General features: G+C 40.4%; 1 protein-coding gene across 4 annotated transcripts in view; it reads right to left on the minus strand.

The window, feature by feature from the left end:
• The window catches only part of cpne5b (copine Vb), a gene marked incomplete at both ends in the record, with an annotated part of 314,866 nt that overhangs the window by 118,979 nt on the left and 182,716 nt on the right, over nucleotides 1-13,171 (minus strand). The gene's annotated exons all lie outside the window — the stretch shown is intronic.

Genomic DNA, 13,171 nt, shown 5'->3' on the forward strand with positions numbered 1-13,171 from the left:
TGGCGGAAGAACCGCCCAAGGAATTGACGCTTTACAAATCTGTTTACATTCTCCGTGAAAGCAACGAGTGTTGTGATTGGTCGAAAGATATTGTTTCCAGGGGAAATACGTCCGGCGGAAGTCCCGCCCCTATAGATACTCTCTACTCTAGGGCGCGTCCAAGCTTTTCTCTTCGCAGAATGAGTAAAGGCTGGGAACGAGGGTACTTCTATGCCCATATTCTGACGTATATGACCCTATGTGAGCATGGTTATGTCTGAGTCATAGTGACGGGCCGCAAGGTGGTCCACCGGCCTCCGGCCCGCCCACCCACCGACACGTTAGCCAATTTTAAATGAATAATATTCTTAGTGAAAAGGTTAGTGAAAACGCTCAGAATCGCTGGCAAGGGCAGCTATAGACAATTATTAACTCTGGCGGTTAATGAGTTAATCTGCAAAAGGTGGTGAAAATATGCATATGCATATGGGGACCCCCCCCCCCCCCCCAAATGACACCTCTGATGAAGCCTGATCTAGACTTCATCGCACAGCGTCACACGTTGAAAACAGCAGATCTGAACCTCTACTCCTGAGCCAAGTCATATCAGGTCAGGTTATGTTTACAATAATTGTTGTTTGCTTACAATAATTCACTGTCATTGTCCATCTGTCTCAAAACAGAATGACTCAGCTGCGGGAGAAACAAAACACTCTCGTGTTCTCTTGTAACATGCACTCTATAATTAACGCAGCATTTTCCTATTTAGTTTTTGAACTCGACTTCCACTGTGTAGAGATAATACTGGTCCACATCACAATTACTGCTTCTAAAATCCAACGGGTCCAGGGACCCCCAGGGGCCCTTGAGGAGGTTCCAGGGGGTCCCCAGCAAAAAAAAAATTTGTATTAGTACTTGTATTGTACTGTTCTGTGTACCGTGCCCTGTACATTTATTTATAGACACAAAACCAATCATTGACATGGATGTGTTGTATACTACTTGCACATTGTTTCCCTTGAATGAATGCAGTGGTGGTAAGTACATTTACTTAAGTACTGTACTTAAGTACAATTCTGAGGTTTTTGTACTTTACTTGAGTATTTCCAATTTCCAATACTTTCACTACATCTCAGAGTCAAATATTGTTTTAGTTACTAGTTAATTTGTAGATTTTGATTATTATATTATTATATTGATACTTTTACTTAAATGAAAATTGTGAGTATACTTTTTCCACCACTGAATGAATGTATACTGTTCCCTCCCTTTCCTGTATTATGCAAGCAAATATAACAGAGATTGCTTGGACAGTGTATAGGCCTACTACACATATTTGCCAAATATGTTTAATATGTACTGTAATATTCGGTGTAGTATAGTATATATAGTATGTAGCCAAACACTGTGACATGTGGTATAGGTTACAGCCATCGAGGGAAACATTTTAGGGGCGACTTGCAATGCTTCCAGGTCTCAATGGAAGAGTAGGGAGACCAGCTCCAAACACTTATTTAAAAACTTGAGTTACTAGTTTCCTCTCAGATATACATTATGATATTATGCAGGTGTAAAAGTTATATTGCAACAACATATACAGTTGTACCATACAGATTGATGTAAAGTCAAGTTTATTCATTAAAAGCAGCTTTAATTACATAAGCCCTATTTTATACTTTGTCGTATGAGTATTATGTACATAATTGGGTCTGATAACTCAGGTCTTGGCTTGTTGTATATATAGTATGTAGCCAAACACTGTGACATGTGGTATAGGTTACAGCCATCGAGGGAAACATTTTAGGGGTGACTTGCAATGCTTCCAGGAGGAAGTTAAAGAGAATAAAATGGCTGTGACATTAGCATAGCTATTACTTTACCATTTCCCATATCTCTCTGTGACAGGGAACCGCTCCAAAGGTTACAGATCGCTTCAACTCAGAGGCTTGTAGAATGGCAGCGCAATCAATGAGAGCTGACACCCGTCAAAGACAATTATGTGAATTGATGTTCTAGAACAAGCTGTGGAATGATCAAGACATCAACAAACATAGAGGGCCTGTTAGTGGTTAACCCATAAGACCTGAAGCCCATTCTACAAATGTCTTCTAAATCCCAACAGTTTTCTGAAAAACGTATGTTTCTATATCAGTGGTGCTCAATCCTTTTCATGTCAAGGACCCCCAAAAAATGTCTTTGGCCGCGGACCCCCATCTCAAAATATTTTGTTCCAGAGACTCCCAGAAGCAAAGATTTGAGTTAAAAACATGTTCACGATTTTTCAAAAATAGCAGATCTACAATCTCGTAGCGCGGCACCAGTGCCGCGCTACGAGCTTGTAGATCTGCTATTTTTTAATAGCCAAAGTGTAAAATAATGCTTTTTAGCTCAAATCAACAAGTGACACAGATGCGTTCCAGGTCTTAATGGGTTAAAATGGCTCTCAGATTCTGTAAAGGTGAACATTATATCCTATATTGTGTAAAGCCAGATCTGGTCATAGCTTTCTTATGGTTTGTATATTCCTCAGTGGTGGAAGAAGTCCTCAGATATTTTACTTAAGTAAATGTAGCAATACCACAATATAAAAATACTCTCTTACAAGTAAAAGGCCTGTGTTCAAAATGATACTTGAGTAAAAGTACAAAAGTATTGGCATCAAAATATACTCAAATGTTTGAAAGTAGCAGATCTACAAGCTCACAACGCGTCGCATCGCGACGCGTTGTGTGCTTGTAGATCTGCTTTTTTCAAATAGCCTTTGTATAAAATAGGGCTAAAGTGGTTTATGTGTGTTTTATAATGTAATAATGTATATCTGCAAAGTAACTAGTAACTAAAGATGTCAAATAATTGTAGTGGAGTAAAAATACAGTATTTGTCTCTGAGATGTAGAGGAGTAGAAGTAAAAGTATTGAACACTGGAAATACTCCAGTAAATACTCCATATTGGAGAGTCAATCCTCTGTGCTTATGATTAGTATGTATCGACCTCCAAAGTGCAGCAAAGCCTTATTTCTAACAGAAATATCAGAACTTTTATCTATCTGTTCCACTAATTATGACAGAACTCTGATTACTGGAGATGCTAATCTACATGTTGACATTGTTTCGGATGTTGTGGCTATGGGTTTCCTACAGTTACTGCACAACTTTGACTTTATTCAACATGTTGTTGGGCCAACACATAAACATGGCCATACCCTGGACTTGGTGATCACTAAAGGTTTGAATATCACTGTTGACAGTATTATTGATAAGCCCGAACTAACAGACCACTATTTATTGTGTTTTAATATGACTGTCTCTGATCTAGGGAAAAACAATACAGAATATACTATAAAAAAACGTTTTTTTATCTCATCTGCAGCAAACGAGTTTCCTCGTCATCTGGCGTGTGTGCAGGTGCCCCCCCTACTTGATGCTCCCTCAGTGAATGATATGGTTCAACATCTTAATCTCAAATTAGAGTCAGCTCTCGACATAGTGGCTCCTATGAAAACTAAAAAGAAACTTAACTCTAGAGTAACACCCTGGATTGACGAGCACATGCGCTCACTCAAGAAAGAATGTCGTAAAGCTGAGCGAATTTGGAGAAAAAACAAACTCACTGTCCACCTAGAGATCTTTAAGAAGTCAACAGTGGCCTATAACAAAGCACTGCGCTTGGCAAGGCAGGCATATTTCTCACGCATTATCAATGACAACAAGCAAAATGCCAGAGTCTTATTCTCTACCATTGAACATCTCTTAAACCCCCCCCAGGCTTACAAGGAGTCGCTCCCTGCTTCTAAAGCTAAGTGTGATGAGTTCGCATCCTTTTTTGAAAACAAAATTTTTAGCATTCGAGCTGGTATTATGAATGCTGCTGCTAGCACTGCAAATGCGGCAAATGGTGCATGGTGCAAAAATGTAGATCCCTCCAGAGGAAGCCTAATATCATTCTGCGCAATTAATGAAGAGGAACTCCGTAAAACTATATCACAGATGACATCATCATCTTGCTCACTGGATGTAGTACCCACCCCGTTTCTCAAAGAGGTTTTAGACAGTGTTATTGGAGATATCCTAAGAATTGTAAACAGCTCTCTACTTTCAGGCGTCTTTCCAGACTCACTGAAAACGGCTGTAGTCAGGCCGCTACTCAAGAAACACAACCTTGATCCATTGGTGCTGGGTAATTATAGACCAATCTCAAATCTGCCATTTTTGGGCAAGGTCTTAGAAAAAACTATCTTTCATCAACTGGATGTGTTCCTACAGAACAATAAGGTTCATAACAAATTCCAATCTGGCTTCAGGAAAGGTCATAGTACAGAAACAGCACTTGTAAAAGTAATTAATGATCTTAGGGTGTCCGCTGACGACAAAAATGTATCTGTTCTCCTACTCCTTGACTTAACCGCTGCTTTTGCTACGATTGACCACACAATTCTATTACAACGTTTGGAGTACTGGATTGGTTTGTCAGGCACAGCCTTGTCTTGGTTTCACTCTTACCTAACAGGCAGAAGCTATTTTGTCAGTCTAGCTAACTTTGACTCAGACAAACACAACATCTGTTCTGGTATTCCACAGGGCTCAATTCTGGGTCCCTTATTGTTCTCCCTGTATATACTACCGCTGGGAGAACTCATCGCCGATCACGGAGTGAACTTCCATTTCTATGCTGATGATACCCAGCTGTATCTTTCAGTAGCTCCAGACGACCCCTGCGCTCTAGACCCATTGTTGACCTGTCTGTCCAGTATAAAATGCTGGATGAGTGAGAACTTTCTTAAGCTAAATGAGGATAAAACAGAAGTTCTCATAATTGGCTCCAGTGAGCAGAGAGAATCAATAACAAGTAGACTTGGTAACCTGGCTGTAGAAAGTAACACCACAGTAAAGAACCTGGGGGTGATTATCGATTCTGAATTGAATTTCAATACACACATTAATCATGTCACCAAGATTGCTTTCTTTCATCTTAGAAATATTGCACGAATTAGAGACTATCTGTCGTTAGACGATGCAAAAACGCTGATCCACGCTTTTGTTTTCTCTCGGCTTGATTACTGCAACGCACTCTACTCTGGCCTGCCAAAGAAAACAACTGACAGATTACAACTTGTTCAAAATGCGGCAGACAGAATTTTAACTAAAACCAGGATGAGAGAACATATCACTCCAGTTCTAGCTTCACTACACTGGCTCCCGGTTGTTTTTAGGATTGATTTTAAAATTATTTTAATAGTTTATAAAGCTCTAAATGGTCTGGCACCTCCCTACCTCTCTGACTGCCTAGAGAGATATGTTCCAAACCGGGCCCTCAGGTCTTCAAGTGCTGACCTGCTCGAGGTGCCTACAATGACATATAAAAAATACGGTGAAGCAGCATTCTGCTTTTACGGACCGACAGTGTGGAATAAACTCCCATTACACTTAAGACAGGCAGCCTCTGTCGATAGCTTTAAAGCACAGCTCAAGACCTATTACTTCACTCTTGCTTTTAGCTGATTCTTTGGTTGATTTTTAATTCCTCACTGTATTCCCTATTTTAATGTTGTTTTATGCCTTTGCTTTTGTTTTGTGTGAGTGGAAGAGAGAGTCACGGTAGTTAAAAGACAAGAGTCTGATAACTCCATCCGGAGGATTTAGTGAATTATCCTCTGGGGCACGTCGACACGTGGTGGACCCTCCAGGGCAGATCCTTTTGTCTATGTTTAGTCTATATATCTTGTATAACCCCGATATCATTCTCAGGGGTGTACGGTGTGTGGTTTGGATGTGATAAGTTAGCAGATCCCCTGGGCTAGTCCACACGTGGTAAACATGGTGAAAATATATTACTAAGGTGTAATATTGACAATTGTGTGAAGATATATTACTAAGGTACACATGTAATATTGGCAATTGTGTGACGTGTGGATATTTCTTTAGCTGTGTTGTAGAGGACAGTGGCCACTACATTTAAGTTATATCCATTTGTGTTGTAGTTGTGTCTACATTCTAGTTGTGTTGTAGTGGCGAGGGCCACTGCATTTTATTATCTGCAATTGTATACTGAGAACGCGCCTTTGCTTTTATTTTATTTTATTTTATTTTTGTTTGCTTTATTGTTAAATTGGTTCTAACTGTAATTGTATTCTTGCTCTGTAAAGCACTTTGAGCTGCATTTCATGTCATGAAAGGTGCTATACAAATAAAGTTTATTATTATTATTATTATTATTAAAGTAAAAAAATACCTCAACATTGAACAGTACTTGAGTAAATGTACTTCGTTACTTTCCACCACTGGTATTTATTTATATTGAATAGAATAATATGGAAGTTTATACAAGATGTGATGTTGACATAAGCTACAATCTGTAACTTCTATGTTCTACCCGCGGGATTCAAATCTCCCACATGAGAAAACAAAATGTGTTTTTAGTTTGTTTAATGTCTTCCACCACTAGTCCAATTCAGAGGCATTCCCCCGTTTGACATGGGGAGATGTGAGCTTCAGGCAGTACTACTTGTCAGTCTAAATGTCTCAATGGAAGAGTAGGGAGACCACCTCCAAACACTGCAGATTATTTAAAAACTTTAGTTACTAGTTTCCTCTCAGATATACATTATGATATTATGCAGGTGTAAAAGTTATATATACAGTTGTACCATACAGATTGATGTAAAGTCAAGTTTATTCATTAAAAGCAGCTTTAATTACATAAGCCCTATTTTATACTTTGTCGTATGAGTATTATGTACATAATTGGGTCTGATAACTCAGGTCTTGTCTTGTTGAAGCTGCCATCTAATTGTCACAAAGTCTGAAGATTAGGTTTTTCCATCTCGCTGTGACCAAATGAATACCATGCCAATTATTATCTTAGCCTCACATGGACGGCCGGCATCAATCAGTTGGCACGCGCACGCACACACACGCACACACACACACACACGCACACACACGCGCACACAGTCGCTAAAAAGGAAATGTCACCATGCAAAATAAGGACTCATATCCAATCAAATTAAATGGCATTAGAGAGAAGGCTTTGTCTCCTTCTCCAACATTCACGGTACTGTATGTGTTTCAGTAATATACTTAACCTCTTCAACTGGATCTAAATGAACCACAACACAAGCAAGGATTTAACCACTTGAACCCCAGACTGCCTAATTTTGGGGGGAACATTCGTCAAAAGAAAAGTCGATCTCAAGCAACAACACACTTCGCAATTTTTGGTGAAGAGATTTTGTGTAGACGGAAAAAAGTACAGTTATAACTCAGGTCTGTTTCTCTAAAGATTAGAGCAGGGGTCTTCAACCTTTTCAGGCCAAGGACCCCTTAGCTGAGAAAGAGATGAAGCAGGGACCCCTCTATATTGTATCAAATTGTGTTTCAGATTAAACTTTTTTTTTTTTACTTGTTCTGCTCTTTTTTCCCTCTACACCTAAACCTCTTTGCCAAAAATACCAGATCTATGTGAACTTGTAGATCTGGTATTTTTTGGCTAAAGTTCTCCTCAGAATAGGGATGCTAAGGTTCAAGTGGTTAATGCAAAAAAAGAAATCATATCACACAAAGATTTGGCGGACCCCCTGTAGTAACTCTGAGGACCCCCTAGGGGTCCCGGACCCCCTGTTGAAGACCCCTGGATTAGAGGGTTTATAAGTGGTTAAATCAGCAATGTTATAACATCAGCCTGGCAAAATATATATGTTTTGTCCTTTCTGGGAGACTGAGGCTAAATTCCAGAGTATCTCGAACCAATGGCAACCCTGCTTAATCCATTAAGACAGGGAACGCATCTGTGTCATTTTAAGATGTCTTTGGCTATTCAAATATAGCAGATCTACAAGCTCATAGCGCAGCACCAAGTGCGCAGCACTATGAGCTTGTAGATCTGCTATTTTTTGAACAATCGTGGAAAATGTTTGCAAACCTTTGAATATATATATATATGTTTTAAAGCGAACATTTTTAACTCCGATCTGTGCTTCTGGGGGTTCTCCCTGGAACAACTGAGATGGGGGTCCGCGGCCAAATACATATCATTTTGGGGGTCCTTAATGACATGGAAAGTTGGAGCACCACTGATATAGCAACAAAGGATTTACAAAACATTTTTAGATATGTATTTGGCCGCGGACCCCCATCGCAAAATGTTTTGTTTGTTTTTTGTGGATCCCCCCCAGAAGCAAAGATTTGAGTTACGAATGTTCGCTTTTAAATACATATTCAAAGATTTGCACACATTTTCAAGATTTTTTCAAAAATAGCAGATCTACAAGCTCATAGTGTGGCACTCGGTACCGCGCTATGAGCTTGTATATGAGCTTCTATATCCCGGATTGAATGGGTCAAAGGCACTGAAGTGCCAATAAGATCAGCAGTCCTACTATGTAGCTCGGTGTTCCAGGTAAAATGTACTGTAGGTTGATGTTTATTTTACCTTTAGGCAAAAGGGCAGGAGGTCAACGAATGCGCTTGTGTTGACCTATCGAAGGCAGAGAAGTCGCGGAGCGCTTAAAGGTCCATTATGTTTGAGGTCAGGCCACTGGCACAGGGGCCACATGAGACTGACCTCCTCCCTCAGAGGAATTAGTATATTCAATATAGGGACTCAATTCAGTAGGGACGCCAGGGTCCCTCTGGGGCCACTGTTACCTAAACACTAAACAGTGGGTTGGGACCTGTGTATGGGTCGCGAGTAAATGTCCCCTTTTTTTTTTACTGTTTCTTAAATAAATAAAAACGATAGTCTAAATTATAGAAAAAAAGATTTAAAAGATTTTTTTTGGGGCTTTTTCTGCCTTTATTGATAGGATAGTTTGGGCCCCGGGGCAAACGTATAATTTCTCTTGTGGGTCTTGAGCTAAAAAGGTCAATGTAATGTTTCTATTGACCGGATCTGTAGGGGATGCAGATTTTTTTTTCCATCCGGTGGATTATAATACATTTTGGACAAAAAGTTTATTTAAGACGTGAGGTGGGGGGCTCCGAGTGCCCCCTCTAGGGAAAGTAGCCTTTCAACATCTTAAATCCGTCTTTGTTTTGGTGAATAGCGAAAGTATATTTTTAATTTCTACTAAAGAAGAGAGTCAGCGCAGCCTACGCTACCGGGGGTGTGCGGGCAACGGCTCGAAAGTACCATAGCGTTAAGGAGAACTCCTTCTAACGCTATGGACCAGAGCTACCTATTAGTCCTAGTTACTTTGAAGAACTATATTGTTTTTCTTTACATTCTGCTTAAGTGACTATTTTTGTGTATTGACTATAGCAGTGGTTTTCAACCTTTTTCGTGCCAAGGACACCTAAATTGATATACATTTGGCCGCGGACCCCCATTTGAAAATGTTTTGTGCCAGGAACCCCCAGGGGCAAATATTTGAGTTAAAAATGTTCGCTTAAAAAAAAATATATATATATATATATATATATATATATATATATATATATATTCAAAGATATGCACACATTTTCAAGATTTTTCAAAAATAGCACTTTAGCACAAAAAGCTATTTTTGAATTTAACTTAGTGGTTAAAATTATTGTGACGCTATGTTAAAGCTATTCTTAGGTAAGTTAAATTGTATATCTTTTGTGAGTGGCAAATGTTTCACAACACCCACTCCATTTCACCCCCGAAAGCCTTTTATAAACTATTTTCTATTGAAACGGTGGCATGGGTGTCCTTCCCGCGAAAATGACGCCATCCAGCCGGGAAACGGAAACGGAAATGCACCGGTTTCCTGTTTGGCCGGGAACTACCGCACCGGTTTTCTGTTAGGAACTACCGCGCTAATAACAAAAAGGAATATCACGCTGTTTTTAAGACATTATAGGATTTGAAGATGGAAAAACAACAGCAAAAGAAAACACAGCTCACGGTAACTAAAGCTCCACTGGCTAAGAGACACGATCCGCAGATACAATAAAACAATTAAAAGAACGCTTTTTGAAACGCTTCCGTCTTCCGGGGGAAAACAAATGGAATTCTGGTTAATGCAGGACTGCGCTATTTAATTGCAATGGCGGTAGTGACCAGCAGAGGTTGCTAAAAATCGTTATTTTTGGACCTGCCTTGTAATTGCTTTAACTAATTTTGCTGGGGACCCCCTGGTACCTCCTCAAGGACCACTGGTGGTCCCCGGACCACTGGTTGAAAACCACTGGACTATAGGGTTCACACCATTTATTCTGAACCCGCACTTGTAAGTCGCTCTGGATAAAAGCATCTGATAAATGCCTTAGTTGTTCATTGTAAAATATACAGCAAAGACACACTCAACCTCTCTCTCTCAGTATAGCATGCAGTTGCACTCAGTATACAGCCTGCTGCAAACCCCCTCTTTAATATCGGTGGATCAAAACCTCATTGTGCATGCCCTGTGGGTCTTTGAAGCATTGGCTTAATGGATCAGGGTATTATGCATGCATGTGGTCATGGATGATAGTGATTTCACACTCCAAAGCCTCTAATAAGAGGCAGAAGATGTGCTGTTTATACCTTCAGGGGTTTACCTCGTAGCGTTCTAGTTGATCCAGGTGCAGTTCAAAGAAAATAACTTGTATACCTGAATTGTCGCACTTAACCATTAAGACCTGAGACCCAGTGGTGGAAAGTAACTAAGTACATGTACTTAAGTACATTTTTTAGGTATTTGTACTTTACTTGAGTATTTCAAATTTCCAATACTTTTACTTCTACTCCACTACATTTCAGAGGCAAATATTGTACTTTTACTTCACTACAATTATTAAAAAACTTTAGTTACTAGTTTCTTCTCAGATATACATTATGATATTATGAAACATACATTAACCACTTTAGCCCTATTCTATACCTAGGCTATTTGAAAATAGCAGATCTACAAGCTCACAACGCGTCGCATCGCAACTGTATTTTAGTTCTGTATAAGAGTACTGTACATTCAAAGAATGTACAGTTCAAATAAAATACTGTTTTTGTAGACACACTACACGACTACAGCGTAGTACTTTTCACATTGTTGAAGCACAGCATTAGAAGAGGTCGAAAACATTCCTTTATCCACCTTTTATACCGTTGTGTTTATCAAGCCGTTAGCTGTTTCATTCTCCACGGCCTAACCTACAGTAACCTACATACTAAGGCGTCTTTCTTTGGTAACCGGTAAATAATAAATTTCTACCTTTGACAACGCACATTTTTGCTATTTTAAAATGCAACCTTAGAAGGGTTGGTTGGTCTCTGGAGGGCATGAAGCAGAAAACATTCATTCTTTCTTGATACATTGATGAAAATAATGTCCGTGACTGGGAACGGCCACGGTGATGATGGATGAAAACCCATTCATTCCTGTGGATTGTGTTGCTTTATTGCAGCTGTGTTGTACGCTAGAAGCAACTGATCCCCGCTGTTGGCTGTTTGGCCTTCCTGTGGAGTTTATCAACCTGGGTCAGTTACACCTCTGAGTAGTGGTGTTAAGTAACTAGGTATATTTACTCAAGTGCTGTACTTAAATACAATTTTGAGGTATTTTTTTTAAACTTTACTACTACTAGGCTTTACGAGGCAAAAAACTCTCTCTCTCTCTCTCTCTGGTGTTTCTCTAGTCTCTCTCTCTCTCTTTTTTTTAAACTTTACTAGAGTATTTTCAGTTTTCAGTACTTTCACTTCTACTCCATTACATCTCAGAGGCAAAACTCTCTCTCTCTCTCTCTCTCTCTCTGGTGTTTCTCTAGTCTCTCTCTCTGTATAGTCTCTATCTCTCTCTGTATAGTGTGAGTGTGCCTCTCTCTCTCTGTATAGCCTCTATCTCTCTCTGTATAGTGTGAGTGTGCCTCTCTCTCTCTCTGTATAGTCTCTATCTCTCTCTGTATAGTGTGAGTGTGCCTCTCTCTCTGTATAGCCTCTATCTCTCTCTGTATAGTGTGAGTGTGCCTCTCTCTCTCTGTATAGTCTCTATCTCTCTCTGTATAGTGTGAGTGTGCCTCTCTCTCTGTATAGCCTCTATCTCTCTCTGTATAGTGTGAGTGTGCCTCTCTCTCTGTATAGTCTCTATCTCTCTCTGTATAGTGTGAGTGTGCCTCTCTCTCTCTCTGTATAGTCTCTATCTCTCTCTGTATAGTGTGAGTGTGCCTCTCTGTATAGTCTCTATCTCTCTCTGTATAGTGTGAGTGTGCCTCTCTCTCTCTGTATAGTCTCTATCTCTCTCTGTATAGTGTGAGTGTGCCTCTCTCTCTCTCTCCTTCTTCTGTCGTATGTACTTAGACCTTCAGCTCTGTTGCAGCAAGCCAGTCCAGTGTGTCATTGTCTAGGTCAAGAAGAGGGGAGAAGAAGACAGCCTCCACGTGGCCTCCCCTGCAAGTAGCTAAAGAGTAGTTGCAAGGTTGCATGCCCGCGAAACAAATGTCTTCACAACGTCCACCGACCACAGCCCCAGCGCTTCTCTCTCTCTCTGTAGTCTCTATCTCTCTCTGAATAGTGTGAGTGTGCCTCTCTCTCTCTCTTCTCTATACTGTCTCTCTCTCTCTCTCTCTCTAGTCTCTCTCTGTCTGTATATTGTGTCTCTCTCTCTCTGTCTGTATATTGTGTGTCTCTCTCTCTCTGTATAGTGTGAGTGTGCCTCTCTCTCTCTGTATAGTGTGAGTGTGCCTCTCTCTCTCTGTATAGTGAGAGTGTGCCTCTCTCTCTCTCTCTCTCTGTATAGTGTGAGTGTGCCTCTCTCTCTCTTGTGTCTCTATCTCTCTCTGTATAGTGTGAGTGTGCCTCTCTCTCTCTCTGTATAGTCTCTCTCTCTCTCTCTCTCTCTCTCTCTCTCTCTCTCTCTCTCTCTCTCTCTCTCTCTCTCTCATCTCTCTCTCTCTCTCTCTCTCTCTCTCTCTCTCTCTCTCTCTCTCTCTCTCTCTCTCTCTCTCTCTCTCTCTCTCTCTCTCTCTCTCTCTCTCTGTATAGTGTGTCTCTCTCTCTCTCTGTCTGTATATTGTGTGTCTCTCTCTCTCTGTATAGTGTGAGAGTGCCTCTCTCTCTCACTCTCACTCTCCCTCACTCTCCCTCACTCTCTCTCTCCCTCACACTCCCTCACTCCCTCTCTCCCTCTCTCTCTCTCTCTCGTATGAAAAGAGACTCACACAGCTTCCAGCATCGCTACAGTCTATACAGCATTGTTTGAAAGCTCGCATTCAAGCCTTTAGAAAGATCAATGTGAATCCTTGACTGCTGTGGATCACA

This window comes from Gymnoscopelus braueri (assembly GCF_963280865.1).
Source record: "Gymnoscopelus braueri genome assembly, chromosome: 3".
NCBI classification, from domain to species: Eukaryota; Metazoa; Chordata; class Actinopteri; order Myctophiformes; family Myctophidae; genus Gymnoscopelus; species Gymnoscopelus braueri.